At 39.0% G+C, this 24,727-nt stretch overlaps 1 pseudogene; it reads right to left on the bottom strand.

Annotated features, from left to right (window-relative positions):
- Positions 1-397: 397 nt before the first annotated feature.
- Positions 398-24,727, bottom strand: LOC134387702 (serine/threonine-protein phosphatase 2A catalytic subunit beta isoform-like; annotated as a pseudogene).

Genomic DNA, 24,727 nt, shown 5'->3' with positions numbered 1-24,727 from the left:
TTTTTCCGGCCAACAACATTCTGCCTCTAATGACCCAAGTAATTGACTTCCACAGAAGATGAGCTGGAAATGTAAGGAACTAATTCATTAGATTCTGAAAAAGATTTTAACTAAAAGGCAAATGATACCACCATTAAGGCCATCGGATTCCACAAGGGCCTAAAGAGGAGCCCCACCCCCGGTCAGTGGGCTCAGCTCAATGTACTTTAACTACCACCGGCCAGCTGGCTGGCTAGACAGACCTCCTGCATGGACCTACTGGAGTCCACAAGAAATGGCTGGGTGATGGACTCTGTTTGTTAAGACAGTTTCTAATTAATGATAGAGGCTTGCTTTGTGACTGGAGTTTTTGGGCACTGGGTGGAGGTCTTGGGGCCTCTTTGTTTTAAAAAGCCTGTCAGAGAGACCAGAGACCTGCTGATGGCTCCGCCAGCTCCTTCTTGCCCTGCTCTGCCTGCTGCCGGAAGGCTCTGCCTGCTGCCGGAAGGCTCTGCCTGCTCATCACCCCTGCGGTCTCACTGAGCTGGCCGGGAGGCCACTGGGAAGGCTCTCAGTCTGCAGTTCTCCAGGACAAGAGAGCACTTGCTGGTTTAAAGAGAGAGAGACGAATCAGGTTTATGGAGGGATTTCTCTGCATTACCCAGTTTTCTGGAGCAGCAGGCTAAGCTTGCATGGCTTAAGCATTAGGACGTTATAGAAAATTTCAGAAGCAGCCATCCTCCAAGGGGCAGCCCACCTAGTTCACGATAATACGTGTGTTTGGTTAGGATTTTACACCTCTGCATCTTGCGATGTAATTTCAATGATTTAATAAGGCGTTCAGAAGGGGAGGATAGTGCTGGGGGGATGGCCGGTAGAGTAAAAACTTCTCACAGTGAAGTGAGAACTGACCTAGAAGAAAACAGGTGTAACTGTGAAAAACAGTGATCGTGGTAGAAAGAAGCAGTTAGACTGGGCTTTCCTTGGGTGGAACTGTGTCTTAGAAACCCATCCAGCTGGGCTTAGCTGGCATGCATGTGTTGCTGAAGAGCAGATGGGAACAAACTGGGCTCTGTCTGATTGAAAGGCCCTATCACTTCATTCCACAAAAACTTACTGAGCACTTCCATGTGCCAAGCACTGTGGCAGGGTCTGGGGCACAGTGTTAAAGAACAAAAGCTATGGTCACTGGTCTCATGGACCATATCCATCCGTGAGCTCCAGAAGGAAGGCATATTTACCTTCCCTAAGCCAGGAGTACAGGTAACAGCAGTCTGATGGAGGTGGGGCTGTTATCTGGTGACGTCACTTTAGTTATTTCTCCCACTGGGAGTTGCTATTTTATTTGGCAGTCAGCATCCAAGGGAAGGATGTCTCTCATAGCAGCAAATGTTCAGAACAACTTTCAAGAAAGATTGGGTGGAAAAGGCACTGAGCTGAAATCTGCAGGGAAGGAATTTTCATACTAACCAGTGCCCCATAGCCATTGGCCCCAGACACCGGAGCCAAATTATTGCACATGGCAATTCCTCCAGCACCTTTTGGCTCTACCGTTACCTCTGCATAGTAGAGCTCAGGTGTTTCTGTGATCCCCTCTTTCCAGCTTCCTGCTTTACTCTGTTGTAAAGCCAAAACGCTAAGGCCTGCAACCCCTTTCTGCTTAAAATGGAGTTTTTGCTACTATATCCAAAAAATTGAGAAATGGTGGAATGGAAGGCCGAAGCTAAGCATTTCCTCAGCTGCTGCTGTGTAAGGCCCCTAGACAGCTACACCCCTGCAGAAAAAGAGGTGTGTGTGTGTGTGGGGGGGTGTTATAAATGGTGCTGAGAAGAGCCCTCTACTTAAAACCATCTCCTTCTCCTGGTGCTGCAGTGACTCGACTCCATTAGTAGAGAGCACTTGCTCTGGTTCTTCCATCCTGCCCTTAATAGGGTAACACATTAATCTGGTTCTTGCTGGTGTTAGGGACTGTGTTGATTCAGGAAAAGCACAGAGGCTCCTATGGCTCTTCCCAGAGTCTGTCTAGAGGTCACATAACCTGAATATCAACCTGAGATGTGCTTACTACATGATTTTCAACCACAGGCAATTCAGGCCAAGCAGAACAGTGATAGGAATGTTCCAGAAGATGGCAGCACTGATAGATCAAAATCACAACTGCGTATGTGTTACATGTTTTTGTTCACTATTTCCCCAAGACTAGTATCAGGGTGCTTCAAATCGTTCATGGAAAAATAGAATTAAAAGGTAGTATGAATCCTATGAAGTTTTTGAAGTACCTTTGTATTTAGAATATCAGTTATTAGATAGAAAAATAAAGGGGGGCTGGTTAGGTCACATTTGAGTTTGGGAGACTTAGGTTATACAAAGTTAAATAATTACTGTGAGACTTGGATGTGCAGGAGTTAAGAGGGGTGTAGGAGACCACACTTCACAAATTTGATCTCAGACTCCTTTTGCCAAGAAGTGTCTCATGGGACTAGTGTACAGTGTAACATTTGAGGACCTGCCGCTCTTCTAAGAAGGCAGCCAGGCAACATAATCAAATAATTTATATGCTTTGTGACCCAGGTAAAATTTACATTTAAGCTACCAAGGCTAATGGTCTTTAAACTGAGCCAGCCTTACTCCTGGGAGTGAGTACACAAGAGCTTTCTGAGGAATACACAGGCTTGAGCACTCTCAGGAAATCAGTTTTCAGATCCTCACCTTCCTATCATATTCTTTCCTAAGACTCAACTTTTCTTATCTTACAAAAGAAAACATAGCTTCCCCATCACCAGGCTTACTCTAGAGCATGACCCAAGGTGTAAAATTCAGAATATGGATAACTGGAAAGTAAAGGACTTAACAAGGGGGTACAGATCCTTTTGCAGATCTGGTGGTTCCCAATCCTTTGCTTTCAACAAAATGGAATGAACACCCAGTAGATGGCTGAATCTTTCGGCAGGTAACTATTATGGAGCTGGGAGAATTCAGTGACACTGCTGTCTGTGTGAACAAGGCTCATCAACAGCTCCATACACAAAAATCAAAAAGGGAGAATAGAACTGACACTGTTCCTTGGCTCGTCCTGAAAATGATCCTTTTAATCTGTAGATAGAGGAAGTAATGGGCGGGAGAAAGCCCTCTTCATCTTGTTAAGTGATACATTTCCAATGATGTTTTACTTTGTTTAATAATTTACTAAAATATGTACTGTATGTGTTTACTGATCAAGCTCAATCCAGAAGAAACTTTTTAAAGGCCTGGAGCCTTATGATTATAGGATATTACATAATTTTGTTACAGAGATACAGTTAAACAATAAAAACCCAAAAATAATTAGGCTAAAATTTTGCTGGGGAAGTGGTGTGAAAATACAAATTCAAGGAGAGAAAGGAAAAATGTGCATTTCCTGTTATTAAAAGTTACCTTGTTCATGTAAGTTTTGAAAGGATAATTTCTATCAAATTTACATTTAGCATGTCTTGACTAAATTTTAAAAAGAACTGTAACAATTTTATTTAAAGGTGCGATATCTACAGTATGCCAGCACTTACATCCTTTGTAACTATTTATGATGAAAAATTTTAGTTGTCAATTAAAAAATGTACAAGGGATACGCAGATTTTCCAAATTCACTCAAGAGGTATCTAAGCTTAAAATTTTAAGGTTGCTGATCTATGGCTACTAAAGGATGGATTGTATTTGGAAGCAAGAAGGATGGCTACAGGGGCCCTCAATCCTTTTCATTTTAAAAAGGAATGAACAACTTCTGACTTGTGTGACATTTAACATTTTGGCAGTAACCCTAACAGCCATATTCTAGTCAACAGAAATTTAGTAATTCAATTCAGAAATATGCAGAGTTACAATATTGGCATTTAAAAAAGACTCAGTGATTTGTCCCAAGTTTTTAATTTTTAAAATATTTTTCTCTTGAAGGGCCAGATTACACAGTGGTCCTGTCTCCCAGAAATTTCCACATTTCTCATTTTTTATTATGCTTTAAAAAGCTGCATTTGTAAACTTGTGTTTCTTTATTAAAGCTTAATTTATTTTTTTTATATAAATAGTATGTGCTTGTGTGTACATAGAGAATGATGGCTGTTGTTAATGTGAAAATTAAATGGCTGTATCACGTTGAAAAAAGTAAAAATTTGGTCTGGATGAATAAAGCAATCTACCCAAAACTTTTTTTTAAAACTGATGTTTACTTTTTATGCTCCCAAATAAATAATTCAGTCATGAGATAGGTACAGTTATACTTCTTTTTTTAAAAATGTGTTTTTCTATCCTATTTATCATACTTTTCTCTAGGTTACAGATCTAACTTACTTTTACCAAAAACTCACTCTATGGGGAAACCCAAGTTTGTAAAATTAATACATGACTGCTCTTCAGTTTATCAGTTTTTGGAAGAATGTCTAGTACAGCAAGGAGCAATGATGTTATTATAAGAATCTATTTCTCAGCTAAGTGATAGGGGACACTAGACCTGTCAATCACTATATTTTCTTGCCACCAGTCCCTGGTACACAAGAAGCCATGTTGTACATTCTCTGACTCTTCCACCCCTCACTACCAGCCACCAGTGTTTGGATTAGTCACCCTGGTCCAAAGAGTTAAGGCCTATGATTAAACCTGACACCAATCCCTGGTACATGGCAAGCCATGTTTACATCCTATGACTCTTCCATCCCTTACCCCCTATGATAACCTCTGTATTGAAGATGAACAAGCAAAGAGGACATTAGAACTTCTAAATAATCACTTTAAAAAATGGATACAACCATAACACTCATAAAGATATAAACATGTCAAAAATTCTATTTAACTCATTAGTTAACAAGGGAACCAATAAAATGTTGCAGCTGGTTCAAAGGAGAATTGAAGGAATAACCCCTATATAGGCTGTCAGCTGCCCAGGTGATCTGATTCTTCAGGGTCTCTGCATCTTCCAAATGATTCCTGTCCATAGACATGCAAATTGTGTTCTGTGAACATTTAGCTGATCATTGCCTTGTGGATAATGACCACCGGTTTTGCCAGATGTGTATCTATTAAGCAAATTTATTTTAGCATTACCCATGAACATGAAATCTGACCCCTACCTTATGCCACACACCAAAATCAAGTCCTGTTAGATTATGGATCAAAATGTAAAAGGTAAAAACAATATTTCTAGAAGTTATTTACAACCTTGAAGTAGGGAAAGGTTGCATAAACAAAGCAACGAAAACACTCACCCTGAAGGAAGGCTGCTGAATTTGACTCCACTAAGATTCAGAACTGGTGTTTATGAAAAGACACAATCAGAAGAGTGAGAAGATAAGTGGCAGAGCAGAAGGAGATTCTTGCAGCAATATATCTGACAAAGGACCTCAGTCAAAAGATGACTCTATTCCTCCAAGTCAGTAAGAACAAGACAATCCATTAGGGAAAAAATAGGTATATTTCATGAATAAACACCTCACAAGAGTATATCCAGGTGGCTGATGAGCATATAAAAAGGTGCTCACTTTTTTTTTTTTTTTTTTTTTTTTTTTTACAGCAGAGTAGTATTCCATTGTGTACATATACCACATTTTCCTTATTTATTCATCCAATGATGGGCATTTAGGTTGGTTCCAACTCTTGGCTATTGTAAATAGGAGCTAATAAAAATAAATATACAAGCAAACAGGAGAAAAATAGACAACAATCACAATAATTCCTTGAACTTAAGACAAGTGAACAGATATGATGTTCATTGGGGGGGGAGGGGGAGAGTGGAAGGAAAAGGAGGAATTGGTAAAGGGACACAAAAATCAACTACATTGTATACTGATAAAAATAGGTATTTTTTTTTAAAAAGGTGCTCACTTATATTCATAAAGAAAAATGCAAATGAAAACCACAAGATACTACTACACCCTTTTAGAGTGGCAAAAATTAAAAAGCCTAACAATTCCAAGTGTCAGCAAGAATGTAGAACACCTGGCACACTGGTTGTGTAAATTGGTACAAAACTACATTGTAAAAATGTTTGACACTCTTTACTGAAGTTAATCATATATACACCCTATGACCCAGCAATTCGACTCCTAAACATATACCTAACACAAAAGCATACATATGCACAGCAAAACACACAAGAGTGTTCACAGCACTGTTATAGGCAAAAACCCCAAAGAGCCCTAAATGCCCATCTACTGAAGAGTTGATAAGTTATGTGCATTTGTACAACGGAGAACTATACATCAACAACGGAGTCACAACTACATGTAACTACACGGATGGATCCAAATACACGTTGAGCGAAAGCAGCCAGACATGCACACAAAGGTAGCAATGGAAAAAGTGGAACAATACAAATTAGTAGGAAGACATAGAGATAAAACGTGGGATATCTGTAAGATGGAATGGTGTAAGTAGGTGAAATGAGGTGGTATGGGGCACATATACATAACATGGATATATCTATACAATATTGTGTGAGAAAAGGAAAATGCCCAGTGATACCATTTATACACATATAATTTTAAAAATTTTTTATTGAATCAAGATTATGCATACTTTTGGGGTTCAGCATTGAGATATGTTGATCAAATCAATATTACTAGCATATATATTGTTACAAATCGTAATTATTCTTTATGCCCCTTGTCCAATCTCTCCCCATCCCCCTCCCCCTCGCCCCTCTAATTACCCTAGATTTCTTCTCTCCTGAAAGAATAATGGTTACTCTGTTCATTTGTTGCCTAGATGATCTGTCCAATGCTGAGAGGTGTGGTCAGGTCCCCCAATATTATAGAGCAGATGCTTCTTCTGTCACTCTGAAATGGGCTTTGTGGAGAGAGATATCCTCTTCTTTTCTTTATCTCTGCTGGTGAGTCTCCTTCTGTCAATGCACTCCAGTGGTTGACGGACCATCTGCGTGGTGGTTGTGGCATCTAGCCACTTTCACAGCAGCCATGGTTATTGTGGTGGCTGTGGTGGGCCACCCACATGGAAGTGATGTTTTTGGCATGATCCTTGGCACTGGCAGTGTGCCTGGTTGTGGGAGGAGGGTCTGATCTCCTCTCCATGCCTTGGGTCACCAGGCAGGCCTCAAGGTGCTGGTGCAGTGTGCCTGGTTGTGGAAGGGTGGTCCAGTCCCCTTCTCCATGCACCAGGTCCCTGGGCTGGACCTGAGGTGCTGGCGAGGTGTGCCTGGTTGTAGGAGGAGGGTCTGGTCCTCCTCTTCATGCCTTGGGTCCCCAGATGGGCCCCAAGGTACTGGCCTTCTGTGCCTGGTTATGGGAGGGGGATTCAGTCCCCTTCTTCATGCCTCAGGTCCCTGGGCAGGCCCTGAGGTGCTGGCAGTGTGCCTGGATGTGTGAGTGGGGTCTGGTCACCTTCTCAATGCCTTGGGTCTCTGGGCAGACCCTGAGGCACTGGCGCAGTGTGCCTGGTTATAGGAGGGGGGTCCAGTCCTCGGATCCATGCCTCGGGTCACTGGGTGGGCCCCGAGGTGCTGGCACAGTGTGTGCCAGACAAATTCTAATGAAAATACAGATGGTGTAGCACTGTTAATATCAGAGAAACTACAATTTGAGTTTGGTATCACTAAGAAGGGCAACATTTTATAATGACAGCAGTAACACTGCACTAACAAACTACAGGGGACCCAAGATTTTATGTGTCTCACAACAAAGCTTTGAAAAGCATAGAGCAGACTGGGAAAGAAAATCAACAGGTTCACATTCTAGTTGGAGACCAAGGGTCCTTTATCAGAAAACTACAGATTGAGAAGACACAAAAGAAGGACATAGAGAATCAGAATAATATGTGTTGCAAGTTTGGTCAAGTGCATGCTCTGCTCCTGCAAACACACACTGAGCTTTGGACCCAGAGAGTATGAATTTTGTTCAAGCACAGCGTAATTACAAATATTGACTGTTGACCAAGCCACAGAGAGGGGAGGAAACTTAACTGCTCTAACACAAGTCCAAAGTCATGGCCACATGGAAGTCACAAGTGAAAGGATATCCCCCAAAAGTCCTTATGCTTGAAAACTTTAAAACCTATTTCTAAAATATTTTTTAGGATAAAGGGAAGGGATAAAACTTCTGCCCCTCCCAAAATTTAGAATTTTAAATGCATTTATTATAAAATGAGAAAAAGTGAAAATAAACAAGTTAAGCTTTAACTTAAAAGCTAGAAAAAACCCCTCAAAAGTAAAGTAAAATAAAATGAAATAATAAAATAGATAAATTAAGAAAAGAAAGGAAAGAGAACACAAATGAACAATACCAAGAGTAAAAAAGACAAGGAGTTGTCACCATAGAGGAGATTAAAAAAGAAAGGGAAAGGACGACACTCAACTTTATACTAAGATATTTGGCAATCTAGACAAAACAGGTAATACAAGAATACTTCAAAAAGTTTGTGGAAAAATAGAATTAAAAGGTAATATGAATTTCCATGAACTTTTTGAAATGTCCTCATATTAAAATATAAATAACCAATTCCTAAGTATTTTATTTCTTTGGTGGCTATTGTAAATGGGCAGGCTTTCTTGATTTCTCCTTCTGCATGTTCACTATTGGAGAAAAGAAATGCTACTGATTTTTGTGTGTTGATTTTGTATCCTGCTACTGTGCTGAAATCATTTATCAATTGCAAGAGTTTTTTGGAGAGGTTTTAGGCTGTTCGATATATAGAATCATGTCATCTGCAAACAGGGACAGTTTGACTTCATCTTTTCCAATCTGGATGCCCTTTATTTCCTTCTCTTCTCTGATTGCTCTGGCTAGTACTTCCAACACTATGTTGAATAGGAGTGGTGAGAGTGGGCATCCTTGTCTAGTTCCTGTTCTTAAAGGAAAAGCTTCCAGCTTTTGCCCATTCAGGATGATATTGGCAGTGGGTTTGTCACATATGGCTTTAATTATGTTGAGATACTTTCCATCTATACCTAACTTATAGAGGGTCTTTGTCGTGAATGAGTGCTGAACTTTATCAAATGCTTTTTCAGCATCTATAGAGATGATCATATGGTCCTTGTGCTTGAGTTTATTAATATGGTGTATCACATTTATTGATTTGCGTATGTTGAACCAACCTTGCATCCCTGGGATGAATCCCACTTGATCGTGGTGAATAATTTTATGTATGTGTTGCTGTATTCTGTTTGCTAGTATTTTAGTGAGGATTTTTGCATCTATATTCATCAAGGATATCGGCCTGTAGTTTTCTTTTTTGGTTATATCTTTACCTGGTTTTGGTATCAGGATGATGTTTGCTTCACAGAATGAGTTTGGGAGATTTGCGTCCGTTTCAATCTTTTGGAATAGTTTGTAAAGAATCGGTGTCAATTCCTCTTTGAATGTTTGGTAAAATTCTGCTGTGAATCCATCTGGTCCTGGGCTTTTCTTTGTTGGGAGCCTTCTGATAACAGCTTCAATCTCCTTTATTGTTATTGGTCTGTTCAAATTTTCTACGTCTTCATGGTTCAGTTTTGGGAGCTTGTGTGTGTCCAGAAATTTATCCATTTCCTCCAGATTTTCAAATTTGTTGGCGTATAGTTGTTTATAGTAGTCTCGAATGATTCCTTGTATTTCAGATGAATCAGTTGTAATATCGCCTTTCTCATTTCTAATTTTTGTTATTTGAGTCTTCTCTTCTTTTTTTTGTTAGCCATGCTAATGGTTTGTCAATTTTATTTATCTTCTCAAAAAACCAACTTTTTGATTCATTGATCTTTTGTATTGTTTTTTGGTTTTCAATTTCATTCAGTTCTGCTCTGATCTTAATGATTTCTTTCCGTCTGCTAACTTTAGGATTGGATTGTTCTTGTTTTTCTAGTTCTTTAAGGTGAAGTGTTAGGTTGTTCACTTGCCATCTTTCCATTCTTCTGAAGTGAGCATTTAATGCAATAAATTTCCCCCTTAATACTGCTTTTGCAGTATCCCACAGGTTTTGGTATGATCTATCATTGTTTTCATTAGTTTCAATAAATTTTTTGATTTCCTGCTTGATTTCTTCTTGGACCCATATGTCATTAAGTAGAATGCTGTTTAATTTCCATGTGTTTGTATAGTTTCCAGAGTTTCGTTTGTTATTAATTTCTAGTTTTAATCCATTGTGGTCTGAGAAGATACATGGGATAATTCCAATTTTTTTGAATTTATTGAGACTTGATTTGTGCCCTAATATGTGATCTATCCTGGAGAATGTTCCATGTGCTGATGAGAAGAATGAATATTCTGAGGTTGTTGGGTGGAATGTTCTGTAGATCTCTGCCAATTCCAATTGGTCTAGAGTCTTGTTTAGATCTTGTGTTTCTCTACTGACTCTTTGCCTAGATGATCTGTCTAATATTGACAGTGGGGTGTTCAGGTCCCCTATTATGGTATTAGTGTCTATTTCCTTCTTTAGATCTAACAGAGTTTGTTTTATAAATCTGGCTGCTCCAACATTGGGTGCGTACATATTTATGATTGTTATGTCTTCTTGATGGATCAGTCCTTTTATCATTAAGTAGTGTCCCTCATTGTCTCTTTATATGGTTTTTAGTTTAAATAAAATACTTAGGAATTGAGTTAACCAATGAGGTGAAAAATCTCTATCATGAGAACTACAAACCACTGCTGAGAGAAATTAGAGAGGATACAAGAAGATGGAAAGATATCCCATGCTCTTGGATTGGAAGAATCAACATAGTGAAAATGTCCATACTACCCAAAGTGATATACAAATTCAATGCAATCACCATCAAAATTCCAAAGACATTTTTCTCAGAGATGGAAAGAACTATCCAGACATTAATATGGAATAATAAAAGACCACGCATAGCCAAAGCAATGCTGAGCAAAAAAAAATAAAGCTGGAGGCATAACACTACCTGACTTTAAGCTATACTACAAAACTATAATAACCAAAACAGTATGGTACTGGCATAAAAACAGACACACTGATCAATGGAATAGAATAGAGAATCCAGAAATCAACCTACACACTTACTGCCATCTGATCTTTGACAAAGGCACCAAGCCTATTCACTGGGGAAGGGACTGCCTCTTCAGCAAATGGTGCTGGGATAACTGGATATCCATATGCAGGAGAATGAAACTAGTTCCATACCTCTCACCATATACTAAAATCAACTCAAAATGGATTAAGGATTTAAATATACACCCTGAAACAATAAACCTTCTTAAAGAAAACATAGGGGAAACACTTCAGGAAATAGGACTGGACACAGACTTCATGAATATGACCCCAAAAGCACAGGCAACCCAAGGGAAAACAAACAAATGGGATTATATCAAACTAAAAAGCTTCTGAACAGCAAAAGAAACAATTAACAGAGTTAAAAGACAACCAACAGAGTGGGAGAAAATATTTGCAAAATATACATCTGACAAAGGATTAATATCCAGAATATATAAGGAACTCAAACAACTTTACAAGAAGAAAACAAGCAACCCAATTAAAAAATGGGCAAAAGAGCTAAGTAGGCATTTCTCTAAGGAAGATATCCAAATGGCCAACAGACATATGAAAAAATGCTCAACATCACTCAGCATCTGGGAAATGCAAATCAAAACCACACTGAGATACCATCTAACCCCAGTTAGGATGGCTAAAATCCAAAAGACTCTGAACGATAAATGCTGGCGAGGTTGCAGAGAAAAAGGAACTCTCATACATTGTTGGTGGGACTGCAAAATGGTGCAGCCTCTATGGAAAATGGTATGGAGGTTCCTCAAACAATTGCAGATAGATCTACCACACGACCCAGCTATCCCACTGTTGGGAATATACCCGGAGGACTGGAAATCATCAAGTCGAAGGTATACCTGTTCCCCAATGTTCATCGCAGCACTCTTTACAATAGCCAAGAGTTGGAACCAGCCCAAATGTCCATCATCGGATGAGTGGATACGGAAAATGTAGTACATCTGCACAATGGAATACTACTCAGCTATAAAAACGAATGAAATACTGCCATTTGCAACAACATGGATGGACCTTGAGAGAATTATATTAAGTGAAACAAGTCAGGCACAGAAAGAGAAATACCACATGTTCTCACTTATTGGTGGGAGCTAAAAATTAATATATAAATTCACACACACACACACACACACACACACACACACACACACACACACACACACACACACACACACACACACACACACACACACACACACACACACACACACACACACACACACACACACACACACACACACACACACACACACACACACACACACACACACACACACACACACACACACACACCCCGGGGGGGGGAAGAAGATATAACAACCACAATTACTTGAAGTTGATACGACAAGCAAACAGAGGGGACATCGGTGGGGGGAGGGGGGAGGGAGGAGGGAGGGAGGTTTTGGTGATGGGCAACAATAATCAGCCACAATGTATATCGATAAAATAAAATTAAAAAAATACATAAATAACCAAATATCCAAGAATTGCTAGAAAAATGACTAATTAAGTAACCATCAAAGAAATAGAAATAGTCGCTAAGATGTGCCCCCCCTGAAGATGGCATCAGCTTCAAATGACTTTATGGGCAACTTTTGCCAAATATTCGAGTTTTTATTGTTATTGTGGTGAAGCACATGTGGCATGAGATCTAGCCTCTTAAGGTTTTGACCATACGGTACAGTATCGTTAACTATAAGCATAAAATTGCTCAGCAGGAAAAGAAAAAAAAAAAAAGATTGTACAACAGATCTTTAGTATTTTTCTATCTTGAGTGCCTGAAACTTTATAGCCATTGAACAGCAATTCCACATTTTTTCCTCCCCCCATCCCCTGGCAACCACCATTCTCCTTCCTGCATCCATAAGTTTGAACACTTTAAATACTTCATATAAATGGAATCATGCTGTGTTTGTTCTTCTGTGATTGGCTCATTTCACTTAGCACAATAGCCTCAAAGTTCTTCTATGTTGTAGCATATGACAGGATTTCCTTCTGTTTTATGACTGAATAATATTCCATTGTATGTGTATACCATATTGTCTTTATCTGTGTATCTGTCCATGGACAATTAGGTTGTTTCTATCTACTAGCTATTGTAAATAAGGCTGCAATGAACACGAGAGTGCAAATCTCTCTTCTAGATCCTGATTTTGATTCTTTTGGATAAATACCCAGAAATAGGATTGCCAGAACATATGGTAATTCTGTTTTTAATTTTTCGAAGAACCTCCGTAGTGCTTTCCTTAATGGTGTCACCATTTTACATTTCCACCAACAATGCACAAGTGTTCTAATTTCTCCACATCCTCATTAACACTTGCTGTATTCTGTTTCTTCCCCCAATAATGTCCATCCTAACAGGTGTGAGGTGACATTTCATTGTGGTTTTGATTTGCATTTTCACAATGATTAGTGATGGAGAGAATCTTTTCGTATATGTGTTGGTCATTAGTATATCATCTCCAGAGAAGAAATATCTATTCAAGTCCTTTGCACATTTTAAAAATTGATTTTCTTTTTCTTTTCTTTTTTTTTTTTTTTGCTGTTGAGTTGGAGGAGTTTATTTTTTGGATATTAACCCCTTCTCAGATGTATGGTTTGCAAATATTTTCTCCCAATCCATAAGTTGCCTTTTCACTCTGTTGATTGTTTCCTTTGCTGTGCAGAAACTTTTTAGTTTGATATAGTCAAAGTAAACTTATTATTGCTTTTGTTGCCTGTGCTTTTGGGGTTATATCCACAAAATCATCACCAAGTCCAATGTCATGAAGATTTCTCCTATGTTTTCTACTAGGAGTTTTATGGTTTCAAGTCTTACACTTGAGTCTTCAATACATTTTGAGTTGATTTTTGTGTATGGTATAATTATATTCCTTTGCATGTGGATGACCAGTTTTCCTCAAACTATTCATTGAAGAGCCTGTCCTTTCCCCATGGTGTATCCTTGGCACCTTTCCTGAAGATCAGTTGACTGTAGATGCATGGGTTTATTTCTGGGCTTTCTATTCTGTTCCATTGATCTACCTGTCTGTTTTTATGCCAGTACTGTACTGTTTTGTTTAGTGTAGTTTTGTAATAATTTATGTTTTGAAATCACAGAGTGTGAGGCCTCCAGCTTTGTTCTTTTTCATGTTTGTTTTGGCTTTTCAGGATTCTTTGTGGTTGCATATGAATTTTAGGATTTTTTTTTTCTATTTCTGTAAAAATCCCATTTGGATTTTGGTAAGGATTGCATTAAATCTGTAGGTCACTTTGGGTAGTGTGGACATATTAACAATATTTACTAATTTCCCTTTTGGTTTCTTCCATTGGTTATTTAAGAGTGGGTGTTTAATTTCTACATATTTGTGAGTTTTCCAGTTTTCCTTCTGAAATTGATTTCTCATTTCATTCCATTGTAGTTGGAGAAGATGTGTGGTAATATTCTTAAATTTGCTAAGAATTGTTTTGTGATCTATACTGGAGAATACTCTGTGTGCACTTGAGAAGAATGTGTATTCTGCTACTGTTGGGTGGAATGTTCTGTATATATCTGCTTGGTTTATTTAGTCTATAGTGTTGTACAAGTCCTGTTTTCTAACTGATCTTCTGTATCATCTCTGTAAATTTTATCATTATTTGTTCTTTGTCTCTTGTGAGTTTTTGACTCAAAGTCTATTTTGTCCACCCCATGCTCTTTTTATTGCACAGAATATCTTTTTCCATAATTTCGCTTTCAGCTATGTGTGTCCTTAAAACTAAATGAGTCTTATATACTGCATCTAGTTGGATTTTTTTTTTTTAAATCCATTCAGCCAATTTATGTCTCTTGATCAGGGAGTTTAATCCATTTACATTTAAATTATTGATAGAGAGGGAAAGACTGACTATTACCATTTTGTTCATTGTTTTCTGTCTGTCTTGCAGCTCTTTTGACCCTCTTTTCCTCTCACTTTTTTTTTGTGTTTTGTTGACTTTTTAAAGTTTTTTTTTGTGGTTAACATGGGGGTTACATCAAATATCTTATAGTTATATTACTATCTGTTTTAAGCTGATGATATAGTTTGGATATGTTACCTGCCCCCAGCCCCTGGAAAGCTTGTGCTGAAGTCTGATCCCCAATGTGGTAGTGTTGCAAGCTGTTTGGGTCATGGGGGCAGGCCCCTCATGAATAGATTAATGCCCTCCCGGGAGTGGGTAGTGAGTTCTTGCTCTGTTAGTTCCCACAGGAGCTGGGTGTTAAAAGGAGTCTGGCACCTCCCCTTCTCTCCCTCTCTCTCTTGCTGCTTCTCTCGCCATGTGATCTGCTTGCACCCAGCAGCTGCCTGCTGCTTTCCACAATGAGTAGAAGCAGCCTGAGGCCCATGCCAGATACACCTGTCCCAGGATCATGAGCCAAATAATCTTCTTTTCTTTATAAATTACCCAGCTTCAGGTATTGTTATAGCAACACAATAATGTACTGATATAGCTGATAACAACTTAACTTCAATTGCATACAATAACTACATTCTTACTCTCCCCCAAACTGTATTGATGTCATAAATTACATCTTTTTACATTGTGTATCCATTAATATATTTGTGTAGTTATTTTTTATACTTTTGTCTTTTAACTTCTACAGCAAAATTAAAGGTGATTTATATACCAACATCACAGTATTACAGTATTCTGTATTTGTCTATATATTTACCTTTACCAGCAAGCTTTATATTTTTATATGCTTTTGTATTGTCTTTCTATTTCAACTTGAGGGCCTTTTAGCATTTTTGTAAAGCAGGTCAAGTGGTGATCAACTCCTTCAGCTTTTGTCTGGAAAAGTCTTTATCTCTCCATTTTTGAAGGACAGTTTTCCAGATAAAGTATTTGTGGCTGGCATTTTTTTTTTCTTTCAGCTCTCCATATATATCATCTCATTCCTTTCTGGCCTGCAAGGTTTCTGTTGAGAAATCCATTGATTCTTATGAAAACTCCCTTGTATGCAATTGGTCACTTTTCTTTTGCTGCTGTCCAAAGTAGAAAACTTTTGACAATTTTATTATGTATTGGTGTGGACTTCTTTGAATTCATCCTCTTGGGGTTCATTAGACTTCAGTTGGATGTCCATTTTCTTCACAGATTTGGGAAGTTTGGGGCCATTATTTCTCTAAATAAACTTTCTGTCCCTTTCTCTTTTCTCTTTTTGGAACTCACATAATGGGTGTATTGATCCACTTATTGTGTCCTATAAGTCTGTTAGGATTTCTTTGCTTTTTTGGTGGTGGTGGGGGGCTCCTCTGACTTAATTTTATTTATTTATTTGTTTATTTTGTTTAAAATGGAAAGTTTATCTGCTCAATTCACCAAATAAGATGCAAGCAGTGTCATGACAAATATACAGAAATATTCAGATCAACATAAACATGAATTTAGTTTAAATGAAGGGAAATCTCTTTAAATGTTATGACAACATATTCCCAAGAAGAATGTTTTCTTAAGTTAATTACACCTTTCAATAAAATAAAGGGTAATGGATTAAGTGCAAGTTAGCTTGTGAATTTCTCTTAAAAATAAAACTCCAACTCTATTAGTGCATGCCAGTTAAACACTGTACTAAATTTCCAAATAAGTGCAAAAGGAGATGAAGCAGTTAGTTACCTTTTTTGCCTGAACAGTCTGGAGGAAAATGATTACTACAAATACAGCAGGCAAACTGTTAGACTGACCAATCTAGAACATAGTGTACTAAATTTGTCTCAAATTGTGCTAAATGCCCATCATTAGTACGGCACATTTTGGTCTATGATGTGGTTTAATGCCAAGACAGATCCCAATTTGTTACAGAAACACATAGATTACTGTTGCTTTTTCTGTTTTTTTTTTTTTTTTTAAAACATATATTTTTAAAAGCCAGGCATACTTCTACATGCAAAGGCAGGCTTTCCCAAAAGGAATTAACAGGAAATAGTCTGGTGTGTGCTGTGTAACATGAGGCTCTCCATGATGAGGTGCTGGACCAAACTGAAGGAAGGAATATTTTAAAGTACCACATAATTCCATGATAGCAGCCTGGTTCCCACACCAATAACAGTAATTGAGTGAACTGAAAATAGTAACTACATACCAATCATGACACCAATTTTATCCCTCCATTACAAGCTGGTGAGCATGAGAAACCTTGAGACCATTGGCATGGTTAAACATTTCAGAAATGTCCAAATGTGTAGCCAGTACCATGTGGGGAAATACCCCACCCACCATGACCATCTGGATCTGACCATAACAGATCACCCACTGGACCCTCATGTGGAACTTCTTGTAAATAATCCAGGACTCTTACATGATCCAGTATATCTACGGATGGAGAGAGGCCACGATGGAGGCAGAATATCTGTCCATCTGCTAAAGCTATAACAATCAAATAGATATGTAAAGTATTTCCAAACATTCGCATTTCCATACTTGTGTAGACATTCATCACAAAAACCACATAGGTAATTTGTTGGCTTTCATGATTTCCTTTTAATATTGCAATGTGTTCTGGATAATTCACCTTTAATGCTACAAGAAGAGTAAGTGTCTTTACTGAATAATAACCTCTGTCTACATAGTCACCCATGAATAGATAGTAGGCATCTAGTAATTTTCCACCAATTCTAAAGAGTTCCATAAGGTCATGGAATGGACCATGGACATCTCCACAGGAGGTAACAGGACAATGAACCTCTTGTACATTTGATTCTTTTGTTAAAATTTCCTTAGCCTTTTTGCATAGCACTTGCACTTGTTTTCATTAAACTGTTTACACTCATTCAGCCGCTTGACCCACTGGTCCAGCCCCTTGGTTAATTAGCAAAACCAGCATTCATTTTGGTAATCAAGTAGAATTCATCTCAGGAATTTAATAATGGCTTAATATTATAAAACCTATCAATGTGGTCCTCTATATTAATGGACTATTTTCTCCATTAAAAATCAATAAAATTAAATAGTTACATTCCAGATGAAAACCTTTAGCAAACTAGGTATAGAAAAGTACTGCCTTAACTTGATAAAGGACACTTAACAGAAACCCAGAAAACTTCACACTTGATGAATATAGGAGCAATTCCATTACACTTAGAAAGGTTGTCTACTATTCTATGATTTAATACTCTACTGGATATCCTGGCCAAAAAAATTAGAACTAAGAAAAAATCGGAAAAGGCAAAATCATCATTATTTGCAGACTGATATACTCATCTACCTACAAACTGTAAGAAAAATCAGTTAACTTGCAGAACTAGTAACAATATAGGAAGTTTGCTAGACATAGAATCAATGTATAAAATTCAAATATGCTTCCAGTTACCAGCAGTAACTCATTAGAATAATTTTAATAAAAAGATATTCACAATAGCAGAAATAAGACTTTCAGTTATTTAGAATAAACCTAACAAAAGATGTCCAAGATGCTAATATAGAAAACTGAATCTTTGCAAAAGAACACAAAAACTAGAGGAAGATGCCATGTTTGTGAGGGCCATACCTCAAAATTGTACATGTCGGTTCTCTCCAAATTAAGCCACAATATTAAATCAAACCCTAGTTAGAAAAAACACTCAAAGTTTTCATAGAAGTTTATAAACATCTGATTCTAAAAGTCACATGAAAAACGTATATAAATAGCCTGGCAATTTTGAAAAGAAATTGGGCAGGTGTGGGGTGGGGAGAACATATGATCTAGCAAATATGAAAGAACTTATAAATCCTTAATAATTGAAACTATATTATCTTCACAGTAAAAGATAAATAGATAAACTTGGGGGGAGGAGGAGGGGGAGAGAATTTGAATTTAGTAGAAAGATGAATAATCTAATTACATTGAGATAATTGTTTACTTAGAAAATGCCAAGTAAGAATGCTACCTCACATCATCAATGAAACTAAATACCACATACAGGTAAAATGTTAAAAATCCAAAACTTTAAAACTATTAAAAGAAAATATTTGATATATATTTTTCCAGAATAGGAAAGACCTGTACAAACAAATATAAAAAAATCAAAATGGATTAATTTAGCATCAAAATTAAAAGTACTTTGTAATTAAAAAGACAATTTAAATTTAAAAGTCAAGTGTTTGAGAGAGAAACTATCCATTACTTAGGTGATTAAAAGATCACCCAGGATACATCCTACAAATCCATATAAAGATGATAATCAACCCAATAGAGAACTAGGAAAAAGTATGACCCTGTAATTCACATAAGAGGAAACTCAAAGGTCTAACAAATACCTCGCAAGATGCTATCTTGACTAGTAATTATGGAAGTGTGAGTTCTGAAAAATAAGATACCATTTTTTTTTACTCATCTGCTTAGCAAAAATTTAAATGTGAGGAAGTTCTGGGAATGGTGTGGGGATTTCTATGGAACTAGAACTCTGGTGGGAGGATAAACTGTACAGCCCCGCTGGAAGGCAAATTAGCAGTGTGGTGAACCCAAGCCCTATCTACCTCCCTCTCCAATCTCCAGTGTGGTCTATAGGCATCCATGGGTCTCAATTCTGGGGAATAGATGTAAGAAGAGATCTGAGTGGGTTTTCAGGAAGGCTTTTTAAAAGGAACGGATCTAGCTGGCATTTCTCTTTGGGCTTGTTTATCTTACCTTTCCTTCTTGCCTGTGATAATGCAGTCACCTTCTTAGGTCCATGAGGTGAGAATCACCAGGATGAAAATCAAATGGTACAGAAAGATGGGGCCTGGTCCCTGATATCACCACTGAACTGCACCATCCCAGACCAGCTGACGTCTGGACCCCTTATTACATGAAAACAAGCCCGTTTCTTTATGCTACTGTTAGGTAACTTTTTAAATGAGCAGCTGAATGAGTGTCTGATACAGTAGTACCCATTAAAATTCCAATTCCACTCTGGGTATCTATTGTAGAGACTCATTTGCATGTGTATCCAAGGAGATGTGTGTAAGAGCATCTGAGGCTGTGCTGTTTGATACAGTGGCAAACTAGAAACAAACAGAATAAATACCAAATAAGGAAAGAGCTAAAGCAACTGTGGTGGATTTACACTATGGCATATTCTGCAGCTGTTAAAAAGAACTATGTACATCTACCTTATTTGATGGTCATAAATAAAACACATTCCATGCCATCATCGAAAGAGAAAGTAGCAAACATCCAGTGTTCCTGTATTACAAAGGCAAGATCTAGGTTGGGGGCCACCAAACTCACGTGCTGAGCCTCCTCCCTTGGAGCCAGGCTGCTGCCAGCACAAGTGTCCAGGGGGGAGCAGATGGACAGTCGGGAGTTAGACCTTCCAGCTCATAGACTCCACCCTTGGATGCAGATGAGTCATGCCTGTGACTCTGGGAGATTGGCAGAGAGGGGACAGGTAGAGGTAGCACCGCCAGAGACAGGTGCACAGCACTGGTTAGGAAAGTTCTGACGTGACACAGAGAGCAAGAGCCCTTCCCACACCTGGGGAACTACAGGTTTCCTGGGCAGCCTGGGGTAGGGATGGGGGCCAGCAGGACCACCTGTTCCTAACCACTGCTCCTAGCAGGGCTGGCCCAGGCAGAACCGTGTTCCTTATTTCTCGTGTTTGAGGCAGTGGAATTACTAGAGTAATAACCATAATATTGTGAAGGAGAATGCATTGTCTGAGGCTATTATTGACTCTGCTACTAACTCAGTGATGGCCAATTATAAGGAGAATTAGCCACGCCCACACAGTGCAGATGCTTTTTAGGTTTGGAGAAAATGGAGGGTAAAACATTTATGATGCTTTTACAAATACTTTTGGACTTATGTTGCTCTATTTACTGGAATATCAAGTTCCATTTGAATTCACTGAAATGTTTTCCTTGTTGTTTGTTGAATACCATAGTATTCTGGGAAATTATTTTACTGCATTCACAAGGGTGATTTTAGAATTCTTTCAAGTGTGTCACTGTGCTCCATAATTTGTACCAATGTTTACTGAAATATTTATTTTTCTACATGCACAATGGCTACTTGCAGAGAGATTTATTCAAATTTATTATAGTTTACTATATGGCTTACTGGTATTAACTTTATTTTGCGTGGAGTGTAGAGGAATTTCTTCATATATATTTTACTTTGTGCCTTTCTTTTTTAGTTATAGCTGTTCAATGACCTACAAAGTCAGTGTTTGTGTTTGCACTCCCATCTGTCAGATTACCTACTCTTCCACCAGTAAGCCTGCTTTGTTGTCAGCTATGTAAAAGAATAACTGACAAACACACATATGTGTAATTTTCTCTAGCTAGGTAGAATTATACTGCTTCGGTGCTGGTAGAATATTGCTGCAAACCCAGAACTTAGGATTTCCTACTATACTCTACTACACATGTACAAAATGAGATTTTTCCCTCAAAACCAGTTCACAATAACTTCTAATGCGTGTATTATGGAAACAAACTTAATTCTTTCATTTTAATATCAAATATAGGGTGATCATACAATTTATATACAAAAATGGGATACATTTCAGAGTGAAGGGGACACTATTAAAAATTAGGACAGGACTACAGGCATGTAATTGGAACTGTCCTAGAAAAGTGGGATATGCAGTCACCATAGTTATATACCTGCACATCTCCTATGTCGGCAACTAAGGAATATATACTAATACCTTCCACAATGTACTGAGTGAGAAATGCAAGTAGCAGAAGGAAATGTGGGGTGGGAGGTAACGTTATGAAGAAAGAAGTGAACACTGCACCCTATTTTCTCTACAAATATATACATGCATGGAATTTGAGGGGCCTTGGTAAAAGGGGTCACTGGCCTCATCTGCAGTATTTTAACATTTTACAAGAGAAATGTATTCATGCATTATTTGTATAGTTACTTTTAAATCTATGTTAAAAAGAAAAGAGGTATTCTGAGTGTGTATAAGTAAGGCTTGACCAATAAGTCCTTTTGGGTTGGCTTTTCAGCCCTGTGTAGTTTAAAACCAAGACATACCACTGTGGGTGCCGTGGTTTGAATGTTTGTCCCATCAAAAATCATGCTGAAACTTAATCCCCATTGTGAGAGTGATAACAAAAAAAATCTGCCCTGTCCAGGTCAGCTAAATTATAGTGTCTCGAGAAATGGCGGTAAGTCAGTAATCACATCCACCTACCCTGGAAAACGTTATCTATCACAAGACCATTTTATTTAGAAGCAGCCATAATGGCACCAGAAAGCCATAAAATAACTGAAAATACTTATTATCCTTACCCTAAATCCCTGCGTGTAGGACATAACTTAGTAACAAACCCAAGTCTATGTCATGTACAACCAATAAAAAACATGACAAAATAATTAGGCGGTGCTGTCTTCCTCTCTCTCCTTTCACCCTTGCCCTTCTTGTGATTATAAGATGTTAAGATCTACTGGCCCTATTTAGAACGATTTTCAGATGGCAGAATAGATGGTCCCCAGAGTCACTCTCTCCCACAAATCAACCAATTTACAACTATTAAAAAGCAATGACAGCCAAGCTGGGGCCACTAGAGCTCGGGAAGAGGAGGAGAGACCTACAGAGTGATGAAGGCATGAGTAGCCAGGATGAGAGAAAAAAAGGACTGCTCTGACCGTTCCGAATCCTGGCTGCTTCCAGGCTGGAGCTGCTGAGTGCACAGAGCAGGAGCTGGCAGAAGCCGCAGCTGTGCCCTTTGGATGGAGTTACTTGGAGGCGGCAGGGGAGAAGAGGGCCTTGGCTGCCCCCAGGCCAGCAAGACCACTAACAGGGTTCTTGTGGATCCACATAGGAGCAAGAAGCCACAACAACTGAAAAAAAGGAGTCACTCAGAGGCTGGTGAGTCATTGCAAGGGACTGGCACATGGCCCATCCCATGGGAAGTGTTTGCAGCATGGGCGGTGGGGGAGATGGGCCCACCAGGGGAACGCTGGGGCACAGCAAGGACAGCTGATCTTCACCCCAATCAGTGAAGGACCACTCAGAGGAGACTGGTTAGGAATATAGAACTGCAGGGGGTGAAGTTTGATGAAAAGACTCAGGCCCAGATCAGAGTCTCTATACAACTCAGGTACACCAGATCTCTTGAGAGCCAGAAGAGCCTATAAAGTCAACCTTTAAAACCTGAGCTGCACAAAAAAATCTTCCCTTGGAATTAGCAGCAAAGCAGCAATTTAGCTCAACGACACAGCTCAAGTACTGGTCCCCACAGGAAGTTCCCCCATTTTAGAAGTAAGCAAAGGACAACAAATTAGTTCCAGTGCAGAATTTAAGTGGTGGAAACAGCAAATAAACCAACACAGAACTGAAAGAAAAAACAAAATACCCTCAACCAGAGTCAAAGTTTGATATTGACTAGTAAAGGTCTCACGTCACCAAAGAACATCAATAACACCTAGAAGGACTGGAAGTTCCCTGGGCTACCAAGCCAGAAAGGGGGGAGAGCCAGGGGCCTCAGCCATGTCCCCTGACACCTGCAACCAGTCCCAAGGGTGGGGGCTTCAGACCTCAGCCACACACCCCCAACACACGCAACCACCCCAGCGACAATGACTGAGACACTGCAGGAAGTGCCCTGGGCTTTCCTGAGCCAGGGTGGTGGGGGGCCTTGGGTCTCAGCCACACACTCCTGACACACTTATCTAGCTCAGCAATGACCACCAAGCTGCAGCCAGAAGGATCCTGGGTTCCCAAGCTGGGGTGGTGGGAGGCAAGGGCTTTTGTCACATCCCCCTGACATCTGCACCCAGCCCGGCAGTTTACCAAGCCACTGCTGGAAGCCCCCTGATCTCCCCTGTGGGAATGTCGGGGGTGCCACAGGCCTCAATCCCACCCCTCCTCCTTCCTCCTTCTTCCATCACATTTCCTTCCCTTTTCCCCTCTCCCTCTCCCTCCCAACTGCTCTGCAACAACATCATAGAATGTAAAAAAAAATATTAATAAGAAAATAAACAAATGAAAGAAGAGGAGAGTCTGTCTCTCTGCTTCTACCATCTTGCAATGTGAGACCCCTGGGTCACTATTGCTACCACCAGATGGACTTTGGACTTCCCAGCCTCAGAAACTGTAAGCAATAAATTTTGTTTTCTTATAAACATAAAAAAAAATTTTCAGAACTACCTGACCTATGTGTCTCCCTGGTTACAATTGTCTTGTTGGCTCAATAAATCCTTGCTACATGTATTTTGTCTCAGTTTCTTTCTAGGTCAACAAACAGTATTAAGAGGGTGGGAAATCTGACGAAGGTATTTGAAAGGCGGGGCCTTTAGGAGGTGATTGGATCATGAGGGCTCCATGAACTGATTAGTCCATTCAGGGATTAATGGATTGTTGCATTAACATTGGATTGGAACTTGTGGCTTGATAAGGAGAGGAAGAGAGACATGAGCTAGCATGTGAGCACACTCAGCCCCCTAGCCAGGTGATGTGCTGTGCCACCTTGGGTGTCATCAGAGAGTCCCCACTGGACTCTCACCAGATACAGCCCCTCAACCTTGGACTTCTCAGCCTCCGGAACTGTAAGAAATTAATTTCATTTCTTTAAAAATTACCCAGTTTCAGATATTCAGTTATAAACAACAGAAAATGGACTAAGACAGTAGGTGTTTATATCAAAATTTAGAGCAAAGAGGCATAGATTACAATTTTTTCTCTAGCATGATATATATAATCTACACTGCACCTTAAAAACAAAAAAGAACAGCCTCCTATTTTCAGTTTAGAGCTCAAAACATCGTTGACTTGAGGTATTTAAAACCTCAGCAACAAATTTTAGCACCTGTTATGTAGCAGTGAGTCGATGAAACGTTTCCATTACCACTGTCACTGTTCAT

This window comes from Cynocephalus volans, chromosome 10 (genome assembly GCF_027409185.1).
Source record: "Cynocephalus volans isolate mCynVol1 chromosome 10, mCynVol1.pri, whole genome shotgun sequence".
Taxonomy (NCBI): Eukaryota; Metazoa; Chordata; class Mammalia; order Dermoptera; family Cynocephalidae; genus Cynocephalus; species Cynocephalus volans.
Note: the sequence above shows the minus strand (reverse complement) of the source record. Positions and strands in the feature narration are given on the sequence as shown.